We start from the raw sequence: 13628 nt of genomic DNA, 5'->3' as shown, positions 1-13628 counted from the left end.
TGGCAGGAAAAGTTCTGGAAACTGTCCGCAGCAACCGACTCTGACATCTGCGTTCTCACACACAGCCCCTTCGGAAAAGGTCAAGAAAATGTCTGGACTTAAGTGCACGTCTGAAAGCAGCATTAATCCAGTGTCTAGATCCAGGATTGACATCCAACACAAAGTGACCCACATAAAAGAGCACTCAAACTGTGCTGCAGCTGAAGTTTTAAAGAAAAGGTCACCAGTGACTGATAGCGTGGTTTCTATTTGTGCACAGCAGAGATATGAAACTACTCAGAGCCAGAAGACCAGTGTCATTTGAAGTGATGCGATAGCTTTCATGTACCTGCACCGAGCACTCGTAAACTAATCACACCAAACATCTGTCTCTGAGTTCCTCAATGCCCAGTTAAGAAGAGCAACTTGTGGTGCAGTAAAGGAAAATCTGAAATGTCCACGCTGGGAGGGTAGTGCCACTCCTTCCCCTTTCAAGGGAGATTTATGAACTCCAGACATCAGCCTGCTGGGATATATATACACTCTTTCCTCCATCTTGCTGTAAACAAATACACTAGACTATAGTGGAAATAATAAAAATCCTTCCCTTTTCTCCTCTGTAAACATTTCAAATCCTAACTCATGCAGCCGAGCAGAAGCAAAAAGCAGCTAATCCAAGTGACCCGTGTGGGTATTTCCTCAAAATGAGGCACGGCAGAGCCCCACTCACTGCATCATGACAACCTGCCATCCAGCACACTGAATTATTTACCTCGCAGATGAGATTTGGGTAAAAATAGCTCTCTCCACTGCACAGAGTGAGCTTTGAAAAACCATTATCTGATTGCTATGGCAAGAACAAAAAGAATAAGGTGTTGACACTGTGCGATTCCAGCAGTCAACACACTCACTCACTCGCGTCCACACGAGCCGTTTGCGACGTGAATCTTACCATAATCTGAGTGGGAAGATCCTGCAGAGGGTGAGAGAGAGAAGAAGAAGAACTGTCGGAGAGGTTCCTCCAAGCCGGCACAGTCACACTGTCATTACTGGGAAAGTCACCAGTGGTTTGCATGACAGATGACACACAAAAAAGAAAATAGAATAGGATCATCCAGCAGTCTCTCACCTCCTCCCTCCCTCCTCCTCCTCCGCTGCTGCTCCTCTCTCCTTCGCTCTGCCTCTCTCTCTCTCTCTCTCTCTCTCTCTCTCTTTCTTGCACGATGTATACAGTGGAAAAGAAAATGCTCCAAGGGTGGAGAGACAGCACTTGTATTAAAGGACTGTTTCACTGTAAAGCACGTCAGCGGCAGAGTCCATCTCCTTCTGAACGTGTAACAAAAAAACACCTCTCTTTCTCTCTCTATCTCTCTCCCCCCACCTGTCACAACAGTCAAGCGGCGTTCACCAGTGTAGAGCAACGCCGAACAGGATCGCTCCTCTGGAAAGCGTCAATGCACACAATTGCCTAGGAGGGGGGAGGGGGGACTTTTGGGGGTGGTCGGTGAGTAGGGGGTGTGGGGGGCAGAGGTTAGGGTAGTGCGTATGTGCATCTGTGGGAGTGTGTCTATTGTTGCGGGGACATTTTTTTTCTCCTCTCTCCCTCCTTTAAGGAATGAATGGGGAGTGCAGGTCCAGCTGCTGCGCCCTCTCTCAGCACTGTTTTGAGCCCTGGGCGATGAAAACTGCAAACACACACACACACACACACACACACACACACACACACACACACACACACACACACACACACACACACACACACACACACACACACACAGAGAGAGAAAGCACAAACACACACACAGACAGATGTTAGCTGTAAAGGCAGTTGGAGTCCTCGGGCAATGGATCGTTGATGCAGAAACGTCTGTCTCCCTGTGCAAACCTCACACAAATCAAACAGTGAGCGACAACAACCCGATAAAAGGCAGAACTGATAAAAATCTACTGACTGCAGATCGAGCCTCTGTCATGCAACAGCTTCCATCACCTATAAACAAAACTTTGGTGGATTTGCAACTGCCAAACCACTTCGTAAACAGATGATAGCCGCACAAGGTCAGAGGACACCTTCTCCGCTCAGCTGTGTGGGACAGTGATATCCTCCACAGTCACAGAATGTACTGTATGTAGTCCAGCGCTCCACACTCTCATTCCCTTCCAGCTCCCTGCTCTCAGAGACACAACGCTGGGAACCTTTTCAAAATATCAAGCGAGCTGTCAATAGCACTGCAGCGCCGCATCAGTAACCTTCCCACACTCACTTAAAGCTGTGGGAACAGCATCTTGGGGATCTTCAGAGTTCATGCACAGTGTAGGCTCTGTTGTGTCATGGATAATGATGCAACTACTTTTAATCAGAGATGTTCCCATTTCCCTTTCCTGAAACCAAGAACTGGACTTTGCATATCAGCTGATACCTGGTTTCAATCTAACACCAGTGTATTTAATAATATAACAACTTGTATAATGTATTTAATCACCTGTATGTTACTAACGCTGTATGGAATTGATGATTGTTACCACTGTTATATGGCCTGGCCCAGGTTAAACTCTTTGAAAATCAAATACACAGAAAATGAAGGACATAGAGCCTCTTTTATCATCGAGGAACAGGCAAGTTACTTCCTCTAAATAGCTTTTAAAGTGCAACCACGGTTTATAAGTGTAAAAGACAGGACAGTAACAGTATGAAATAGGTGCAAAAGCAACTTCAAAACAGAATATATCTGGAAAAACATGCAGCCACAGAAAAAAATACCTGTTGTCTGTATCTTTCCAGTGAGAAATATTGCTGACATTTTAGCAAGCTGTTGCTAATGCTACACTATCGGAAATCCCCTCTTCTTTGCCACTCTACTATACTTAACAGTGGTACTGTAGTTGCTTGTTTGGAGCAGCGAAGAGGAAGAGGGGATTTCTGGGAAAAGATGACTGCTATTTCTAATGTTGTTGTCGGAACACTTTTAAAATCACTGAAACCAGTTCAGGCGACTGAGCCTTCCAGGTTGTAGACAGGTTTTCACCTTTACACAAAAAGAAGAAAAACAGGAATCAGACCAAAACATCCCGTGTTTATCCTTACATCAGCGGATCTGAAACCACCATTCAATCATGAGACAATTTTGCTGAGACATCTACGGAATGCGGCGATGCATTATGCATGGCCAGTAACGCATGGCCAGACACACAAAGTGCCTACACATGCCGCTGTCTGCGGCCAACACAGAGCCAGATGCTGCTCTCTTTTCGCCGATAGGAAATTATTCCAGCCCGGGGGTGTCGGGGGGTACTAGGGTGTGGCGGCTGGGGGGGGTTGGGCATTTCAAAAGGAGGTGGGGGTTGCACCCAGATGTCTGTTTTATAAAACCAGTGCAGCACACCTCAACATCAGAGCAGCACAGATTGGCCCCTGACCCCTTTTAACTCCTGCAGGACCACAACAATGAGGTCGCTCGCTGCAAGCCATACATCACACTCTCCCACCTTGTTTACGAAACGCATGACATCCAATAGGCTCTTATGAAAGGTCAGCATTGCGCTGTTCCATGTCGCATCTTCTTATGGACTGCATGATTTTTAATTAAAGAAAGAGCCAGTTTGCTGGCCCGTCTACCAGGAGAATCCCGATAATTAGATTGCTAATGAGCTGAAGGGAACAGCGAGGGGTTGTGTGTGTCCGCGTCAAAGACATGACACCTTTTACAGTGACCTTCACAGTGGGATGCCGAGTGCTGCTTATCCACGCCGTTAGCAGGTATTCCAGACCTTTGTACGCGAGGAGCTGGCTGACGACCAACCTCGGCAGAAGAGACGAGAGGAAAGCTCCTGACGGCTCATGAATGGTCACCCTCAGATCCATTAAGAGTTTATTCAATTACCTGACAGTCGTTCGCTGTGGGCATGTGAAGAAATGTGACGTTTCTTAAATAGGAGGTTTCCTTTGGAGGGGGTCAAATAAGTGCATTTGGATCAGAGGGGGAAAGTACACAGATGCGGTATGTGTGCTTAATGCAATCGCCCTATATGCCACACTGGACATGCTCCAGCAAGAGCCAATTTCACTGCTCCCAGCATTTTTTTACAAGAGAGAAATCTGACAAACGGCCAGAGCTTGGGCTGAGATGCAAAAATGCCATCCAAATAAATAACGCCTGATGTCCAAAACAAGTGCCATTTCTGCACAAAGTTCATGTTCAAAACAAAGCTCCCTTTCAGCCCTGCACTTCCTGAGTGGATCCCCTGTTTCCCCACCCGTTTTAAATTGATTATCGATTTAAAAAAAGAGAGGACTCTAAAGAAGGGTTTGCGTGCTTAGGCGTAGTTATCATTAACAAGCAGGAGCATTCTGTGTAATTTCATTTAGCACATGTGAATCCTGTGCTTCCAATGACGGAGAGAGGTTGAAAATAGGACAAAGAACAACTTACAGACAGTATCTGTTTCTCTATAAATAGAATTCCAACGATACATACAGTCTCACATGTTAAAAATAGGCTAATTCGCATTCCTAAAATGGAAAGTCCCAGGAAAGCTTTGTGTGTGCACAGATTTCCTCGCATAAAGCGCAGGTAAGAGGAAGTAAAGCTGCACAAACATGACAGAAATCTGCAAAACAAATCAAAGCTTTAGCTGGAAGGAAAAACAGCAGAGCAAATTATTATGTTGGGCTCCTAATGTCTATTTTCATGAAAACTCCTTAATCTAACAGATTGATCCTTCTTTCCGACGGCAATTCCAAAAAACCTGCAGCATCAACAACCTTGCAACACAAACACAACCTCTAACCTGAGGGAAAGTCAGACAGAAATGCCTGAGCGGCTCAGCAGCACGCAGCGGTTTAATGATTTGTCTGCTGCTGGTGAATGATCACACAGCAATATCCTGTTCTGGCTAGTTCTCTGCCGGGCCCCCCCTCGAGGGTCTGACTGACATGATTCTGGCTCGCCCCGGTGCCACCGGAGCGCCGGCCAGCCAACCCCATCATATTGACAAGATCCGGGTGGCTGCCCCCCTGAGCAACCCAGGGAAGGACCTGTGGAATCAAACTCGATGAGGCAGAAGAATGAGTTATTGAGGCCACGAGGGACGAGATGTCATATCCCATGCACGTCGCTGAAAACGCTGAGCGGAGAGGAGGGACAGGCGGGGTCGGTTAATGTCACTAACGAAGCTGTGGGAAACACAAGAGCTGTATTTAGTGACAAACTAAATAGCTTGCATGCTCCAGAATTCCACAGTGCTTATGCAATGTAAACTAAGCCTGTATATCATGTGAGGGGCGTTCCTTTGCTCCTAAGTGAAGAAAGCTCTCTCTTTTATACAACTCCTAAAACGCTAAAGGGCGTGAGGGAAGGCAAATGGTGTCGTTTCACAAGTATAAGGAGTAGGGCTGAAACTAGTATACCAAAACTAAGTATTTTCTTTATTAATCAATAAATCAATCGACCTTTAGAATAAGAAAATATACTGAAAAATTACTATTACAGTTTCTTGGAAATCGGTTGAACAAAACACAAGATTATAACTGCAGTTAATTTTAAACTATACTATACTAGATGAACGATGAAATCTGAGGTAGAACGTTAAAACAATTATGGGTGCTCTACAGATAAGCATGGAATCAATATATAATTATAGTTGTTAATTATTGTTTTATCAGCCAGGCCTATTTCAAAGACAAAACAAGTAACAGAGAATAATCATAAACCAACTTTTTTTTTTTTAGATCTGAAACACTATTTGAATGTGTCCTCTAAGTGGATCTTTAAAAAAAAGTAAATGAAACATCTTTTCGCTGGTTCCAACGCTGGTTCTTTTATACTTAGACCTTTGTTTGGACAAAATAACCAGTTTGACAGCTAGAGGTGTTCCGATACCAGCATCGGAAATGCCTCTGATAACCGCTGAAAATGGCACGTCGGCAAGTACGCAAATCTATGTACAGAACAGATACCACATCTTTAGTTTCACCTGCACTGTACTGCACTGCCACAGGCAAGTCCTGTTTTTAGAGAAGCGAGGAAGAACTGAATTTAGCAACATTTCACACTGGAAAGTTGCACAAGACTGTTAAAATATGTTATATAAGTTGCTATAATTTTTAAATGCACTGGTATCGGATCGGTTTTCAGTACCGGCCGATATGCAGTCCAGGTATTGGAATCGATATCGGGAAGGGAAAATGGTATTGGAACATCTCCAATCACTTTGCGCTCAGGGAAACTGCTACGTGCACTTTTCAGTAGACCAGGAAAGATCAGCAAATGAATGATAACAACCTTCACTAGATACAGCCCTCAACTACTCATATGATCAATTCAGCCATGCAACACAGAAGACCTTGACCCTGGGACAACATTGGCCTGTGTTTGTGTCTCAGAAGTGTTCAAACCCAAGGTTGATGATGGTGTTCTGTTAAATTACACTGCACAGAGCCAAGAGAGGTCACACACACACACACACACACACACACACACACGACAGACAGACAGCCTCTTATTGCTCCCTGCAGGTCCGCACAGCGCCACGACATCTTAAGACTGGACATGCGTGCAGGTGAGAGGTTTATGGGCAGGCAGTGATGGGCCCCAGCTGCACTGGAGACACAACCGTGCACGGTGCAGGTATTTACTCCCCTCGGTGCTCGGAGCAGTGCTCGTATAAACCTCGGTTATGTTGCCGCAGCGCTGTCAGTGCAGCTCTTTTGTTGTTGCACTCAAAAGGAGCACCCTTGATTTATGCATGCCAAGGGTGGAAACCCCTGAGTGACCCTCGGGTGCCAGAAAGAAAGGGTGCCAGTGGGGTGGGGTGGGGGGGAGGGGGCGAGAGCGAATTTGATCTTTAAAAAGATTTTGCGTGGCAACGTAATGTTATATTCGCGAGTTATTTTACGCTTCAAGGACAGCGACGGCGTGGACTGTTCGGCGCAATGGGGAAGTTTCTGTGTTTAGTTTTTTTTTTTAACGCAATTGCGCTTTTGGAAACGTCGCGAGGGAGGTTTTGGAAAGTATTCAACCGCGGCAAAGTGAAGACGTTCAGGAAGAAAGTGATGAATTTGCGTGTTTTCGTGCCGTGTGAGTGTCGGTGGGTGGGGGCACAGTGCAACAAGTGCAGCTGCAGTCCGCGACAGCACGCACGAGTACGAGCTACAGCAGCAGCAGGAGGAGCAGGAGGAGCGGGGCGCAGGATGAAATAACTTCACGCACCAAAACGCGTCGTCGTTACTTTTCCTCGAGGCGCAAATCAAACTGTGAATACCGAAGCCGCCGGCGTGGTACTCACCGCGGGGTTAGCTCCTCTCTTTGTCCCGGTGTTTGTGGAGGTGGAGTGTTGCAGCAGCAGCAGCGTGACAGAGGTCTGGTGAGTTCGCTCTCCCTCAGCTCAGCATGGCGGCGACTGGGGCCACAGAGTGGATTCAAACCTCTCCGGGCTGTGATATCAACAGACAGGGGGAGGGCTCAGGGTGGAGGCGGTGGTGCACCGAGGAAAGTGGCCTCCACAAAGTTCAACACACTCAACCCGGAGTAATATTCTTCTCCTGCATTACATCTACATGGCAGGTTTAGGTACTTTGCAGAACTTTGCAGGTTAGATTATTAGTACAAAATGTAACCATAGAATTAATACTACCCCTACTTACTACTACTACTAATAATAATAATAATAATAATAATAAACACAATTAAAAGGTGCTTTACAAGTTACAAATCCCAAATTGTATGCAACCAATAGGAAACAGTTAGAAAGCAAAAAAAAGGAGGGGTATTTAGACTGTTGTAAGTACAGGTGGGATTAATGACCTATACTGCTGCCAGTCACCAGGGGGTGATCACGATGCTTTTGGCTTCACTTTTAGTCTATTGACATCTTCAGACGTGACCCCCGGGTAAAATCCGGTGAATTGGCTACAGAGTTTACCTTTCACACATGCACAACGCAGCGGGAGGTTCATCTTTTTCACCGGGAGATATTTGTTTTCTTTTCTTTTTTTCTATTTTTGCGTCTGTCTTGGTTGAATCCCCTGCTGTGTTCTCACATTGACTTCTCCTGGATTTCTTAGACTTTATAGGAGGCCAGGCGGAGAAAGTCCGTAGGAACTGCGAGGCGTCTCCCTTGGACATTTGCGTTCACACATGCGCTTTTTCCAGAGAAGATACGGAGGAACTGCGGAGTCCAGTGTCATCTCCCAGTCGGCCTTATGCCAAGCAGCCGGCTAGCTGTCTCTCCCACCTGCTAGCTGGCGGCGCTGTGAGTGCTGTGTGGAAATAATTGCACCTACAACACTGAAATGCTGTCTATATGTCAATGCATTTGTAATAATAATAATTCAGTATTGATTATATAACATCATAAATTGCCATTCTGCACTTACTTTGAGTTTAATTGTTTGGAAATGATTGAAAATAGGCTCTTAAAACCTCTGTACTTTTATTCTCTTACATTTTAAAAGCAGAACTTGAACTTGTAGTAGGGTGGTTTTACATTGTTGCGCTGCGACTCTTGCTCCTGCGACCTGGATCTTTCCTCCAACACCACTGCAACCATAATAGACAATAGATAATAGATATGATGGCTGAAGAGTATGACAAAAGGGTGATGACAATTCACACTCACTTTGTATTTCACACGAAGAACAAGGTCGTAGCCAGGATTTTATGAACATCAAGGTCCAAATTCCATCTTGCAGAGCTCCAAATATCTGACCAATTGTTGAAAGTCTTTTTTTTCTTGGTATTTAAGTCATATCACACATACTGGTATTCACAAATTTCATTTACATTTTTGTTTTACACTATTATTTAAATGCTGTTTCAAATCCTTTGGTACATTTGTGTGGTAATCACAATGAAAACTGAAGAGTGATATGTCTGAGTATATGAGTTCTATCAAAATCAACCCAAACCAGATCAGCATGTCATTGAAGTTCCCAGATTTACCAGACATCCAAGGACATTGAGTCCTCAGTCGTGGTAAGGAATCAGCTGCCTTGAAACGCTGGCTGAAGGAGACTCTGTGGGTGGAGCCAGTGGGTTTAAAAAGTCATGGCTGGAGGTCAAAGGTTACACAACATTTTCCTAGAGGAGAAGTGAATCAAAAACACAGTGGAAGGCAAGACAGGCTGACCCTTGTCTTATTGTGCAGGGGGCGGAGGAGGAGGGTGTGGGGCTTTCCATGGCACTGCGGGCCAAATACAATACCATCTTTGAGTCAAAGACAGATTGCTGCTGGCGTAAGACAGAACAGCGTCGCTACGTACCTCTGTGGCTGCTTTGTGGGCTCACTGAATAACAAATGTAGGGAAATTTACCTGCCCAATTGAGCTTGAATAAGTCTATTATGTCCTTTTTTTTTTAAGTCAAATGAAGCCACATCCTTAAATATGCTAACCCTCCCAGGCATCATCGGCTAAACTACAAATTGTTTATATTCATATCAGCCCCTGGTGATTTGAGAGCTTAGAGTTGAAGGCTGGCTGCAGTTAAAAGGGGACGGTAAGTGCTGCCTGAAATGAATACGAAAAGCAGCTGGGTTTATCTTCACTCGCTCTCTGACATGTGCTGCTAAGAGAAAACAGGTGACGGAGGAATGTGTGCTGAAACCCAAACATAATACTGGAGCTAAAATGATTTGTTGCCACTTAGGACGATATGTATTCCCGAAGACCTATTTTATTCACGTGTCTGTTTTCTAGAAATGTCTCTGTCTTTGTGGGCCCTTCTTGTCTGGTCAGTGTGTTCTTCCTTAAAGTTACTTGTTGGCGTTTACTTTACTGTAGCTCTGCGTTTGAATGAAATGTTAATGCTCAAAGTGCAGATGTTGGATAAAGAGGCCAATGCAAACACAGAGACGCAAATCCACTTCACAGTGAACCCTATTTTAATGCCACTCTCGATAACGTCATCAGATAGACGCCCAAAATGTAAATGTAACATGGACAAAGTCACACAAAAACACACACACACACACACACACACACACAATGGACGAGCAAGGTGTATATTTCAAGTGTAAGTATATGATCTTCGTGCCCGAGCTCTTCAGACACACCAGTGTGATATATTTAGAGTCCTAGCTGGTGTATCCATGCTACAAGGCAGGCCACAATTATTCACAACACTGGAAAGGCCAGCACTGGTCTGAGATCAGTCAAAGGGGAGAGTGCATGTGTGTGTCAACTGGTACAGGACAGGATTTACACCATACGTTCCACCATGTTGAGCTCATATTAAAGAATTGAAAAAGCAACACACAGCACACACAATATCTTAATTAACTGCAACAGAGCTTTCATATGATTTCTTCTTTTCCACACACCTGCTAAGATTGTTGTTGAGCAGGTGGTTTGAAACCCATTGGATAGAAATAGTTTCTCAGGAAGCAGGCCATCCTGCCTATTTCATACCAGACACCTTCACACATTTGCACAAAAGTGGACAGACAGTTCTGCGTGCTTCTCATTTAAGCGATAACCCATGGCCTGTGCCATTTAAAGCTGACTTTCCTACTTTTATTGTTGAGTCAAAATACATGACATATCTACACACTACAATTTCTTGTGACATCATAACTGAACTGACTGAATGAGATATAATATAATACACAATCATGTATAATGCTATGTCAGCTATAGGTGTGCCTAATAATTTGGTAAGTCAGTGTATAAACTCTGGTCAGTTTGGTTCTTCTATTTCTTTCATTGACTTCAGGAAGTAACGTGAGTATTGTGCGAGTTTTGTGTCAATGCAGCACCATCTAGTGGCGAATATCAAACATCCCTTTAATGTGTATTGAAATCCTACAATTGTGCCCATCTGCGCAGTTTGTGTTGTTGTGACGTAAAGAACACATCTGTGCTGCGACATATGAGACCATGAAGGTATAACACTTGTAAGACAGAGTGAGTATGACAGTAGTGGGGAGAGATTTGTTCTGAAAAGATCCTTTTACTTCCCAAAATATTAATTAACTGCGCCCACTAGTGGGTGGTTGAAATGGGATTTCTAAGGTTTGGATTTTTAAGGTTGTGCACAATATAGAATCTACTGTTCAGTGTTTGTGTTCCTTCTTCAATGTCATCATGGATAATTCATGGATCTTGATGAAAACAAATCAGATTTCATGTGTAGAGGACTGAAATCTATGAGTTTGTGAAATTTTTAACAGATTTAGATTCAGCTTTATTTGTCACATCCATAACACACGTTACAGAAAACATGGGAGCAAAATGTGGTCCTCCACCGGTCAGGGTGCAGGTCACATTCAAAAACAACATATTATATCACATTTAGACACATTATCCATGTGACATAAAACGTAAAACACACATAAAAAGATAGCAGCGATAAAAACTTAGCAGTCAAATACTGGTTAATAAAGAAAAAGTTGAACTGGGAAGGTGACTGGGTGGAATAAAGAGAAGCTGTTTTTATTCATTAATATTTTGGATGAAATGGTTAAATTACACTTTGCTGATATCAACCTTTCGTTTTCCTTTTCACAGTTACAAAGCCAAAGAGATAAAGGCTGGATCCAGTGCAGCCTTCTTCACTTGAGACCACTTTTAATAACAAAGATAGCACAAGTCCTGCCGACAGCTCTGTCTCAAAAGAACAGGAAAGAAAGGAGTAGAACGATTGGTTGGATGCAGAGTTTAAAGAATTAGATCCTGAAGAGATGGCTAGATGTGGGGTGAATGAAGCCTATTCTGTCCTGCCAGGTGTTTATCCACCTCCACACAACCTCCAGGCCTCCTCACCAGTTACCAGTGTCCAGTCAGTGCTCATTTTGACCCCCTGTTTTTTTTATGTCTCTTCTCATAGAAAAACAGCAGAAAAATGACCAACTACAAACAGACAACGCAAACAATTCAACAACAATGTCCTCGGTTGGAAGAAATGGCCAAATTACACTTTGCCGATATCCACCTTTTGTTTTCCTTATTAATTAAAAAGCCAAAGAGATCGAGGATGGATCCAGTTAAAGAGTGTAATCCACCAAAGTCTCAGCAGATGATGGATGAAGCCTCCACTGCTGCCAACAGCTCTGTTCCAGAGGAAGAGGGATTAGATGAGTCGTTCGATATGATGGCTGAAGAGTATGACAAACAGATAAATTACAAAAACTACAAAAAGAGAAGATGATCTCAGACTCCCTGTGTCCCAAGGTCAACAGCTTTGCATTCAACTATCCAGAAACGGAAGTGGCTCAACATTTTGACCCCATGTTTTGGCCAAATTACACTTTGCTGATATCCACCTTCGGTTTTCCTTATTAGTTACAAAGCCAAGGAGATAGGATGGATCCAGTTGAAGAGGGTAATCTACCAAAGCAGATGAGGATGGGTGAAGCCTCCACTGATGCCAACATCTCCGTCACAGGAGACGAGGGATTGGATGAATGGATTGAAATGATGCCTAAAGAGTATGACAAACAGGTAAATTACAAAACTACACAAAGAGAAGATGATCTCAGACTCCCTGTGTCCCAAGGTCAACAGCTTTGCATTCAACTATCTAAAAAATATTTTTCTTAAGAGTTAAAAATGTAAGTTTAAGCATTTACTAAAAAATTATGTTTCAAATATTTTTTACTAGGTAAAAGTACGGTTCAAACTCAGAAGGACTCCTTTACCCCCTGTGGATTACAAAAAGATGCCTCGAATCCAGAAACAGAAGTGGCTCAACAGGAAGTTACCTACAAGACTATTTCCTGGTGAAAGTGTGGAGACGGAAACGACAGATGGACGTACAGAAAGGGAAGATGGGAAATAAGAAGTGAAAGAAGATGTACGATTAATGTACCAATGCCATCAGTTTCAAAAATAAATTTGTGTTTGTGTCAAAAAACCGCTGCACCCATTTTTCTTTACGTGAAGTTTAAACAACACCACAGGAAAACGCCGTCTTAGATGTGTGAAGCTCAAGAAGTCAACAAACACAAAAACAACTTGTACCTTGGAGTAGAGGTAAACTATCAGTAATTCGATTTTCACATTCATTAAAGCCAGTGACTGTTTTCAGACAGATGAAGGTTCTCTCTCACGCGTTCTTGTGTAATCTCTGGTCAGTTTGGCTCTTCTATTTATTTCATTGACTTCAGAAAGTAACGTGAGTATTGTGCGAGTTCTGTGTCAATGCAGCACCATCTAGTGGCGAATATCAAACATGTCACTTTAATGTTTATTGAAATCCTACAATTGTGCCCATCTGCGCAGTTTGTGTTGTAGTGACGTAAAGAACACATCTGTGCTGCGACTTATGGGACCATGAAGGTATTACACTTGTAAGACAGAGTGAGTATGACACTAGTGGGGAGAGATTTGTTCTGAAAAGATCCTTTCACTTCCCAAAATACAATCTAACTGCGCCCAGCAGTAACTGTGTGATGTCTCTGACCTCGAGTGCAATCAGGATGGTTTTAAAAATAGCCTACCTGACATGCACCATAGACACATGAGGCCTTCTGCTGCACTGGTACGGAGCTATGGAAACATAAACTTCACTTTTCTTTTGTGTAATCCAGCAACAAAATACAATTATTCCACCTCTTTGCTTTTGAGAGGTATGTCGTATGGGCTATGAATAGAAGACATTGATATTTTGTCAGCACTATGAGATTAAGGTCTTGTGCACAAGAAAACACAG

The 13628-nt window shown here is 43.6% G+C and overlaps 1 protein-coding gene and 1 long non-coding RNA gene across 13 annotated transcripts in view; one reads left to right on the top strand and one right to left on the bottom strand.

Annotated features, from left to right (window-relative positions):
• sema4d (sema domain, immunoglobulin domain (Ig), transmembrane domain (TM) and short cytoplasmic domain, (semaphorin) 4D) overlaps window positions 1–7423 on the bottom strand; it is a 42553-nt gene extending 35130 nt beyond the window's left edge. For 9 of the 12 annotated variants that reach the window (XR_004698856.2, XR_004698857.2, XR_004698858.2 and 6 more), the window contains exon 1: window positions 7267–7423. The gene's annotated coding sequence lies outside the window, so the exon portion shown is untranslated. Of the gene's footprint in view, window positions 1–931; window positions 953–7266 lie in introns of all 12 variants that reach the window. The other 3 variants (XM_035184194.2, XM_047344379.1, XM_035184197.2) reach the window with 3 other exon arrangements.
• A 3625-nt stretch (window positions 7424–11048) lies between these two features.
• On the top strand, window positions 11049–12813 carry LOC118125525. Its single transcript, XR_004698859.1, has 3 exons — window positions 11049–11701; window positions 11805–12418; window positions 12579–12813. It is a non-coding gene; the product is annotated as an uncharacterized LOC118125525 (long non-coding RNA).
• The last annotated feature ends 815 nt before the right edge of the window (window positions 12814–13628 follow it).

This window comes from Hippoglossus stenolepis, chromosome 18, assembly GCF_022539355.2.
Source record: "Hippoglossus stenolepis isolate QCI-W04-F060 chromosome 18, HSTE1.2, whole genome shotgun sequence".
In the NCBI taxonomy this organism is placed as follows: domain Eukaryota; kingdom Metazoa; phylum Chordata; class Actinopteri; order Pleuronectiformes; family Pleuronectidae; genus Hippoglossus; species Hippoglossus stenolepis.
Note: the sequence above shows the minus strand (reverse complement) of the source record. Positions and strands in the feature narration are given on the sequence as shown.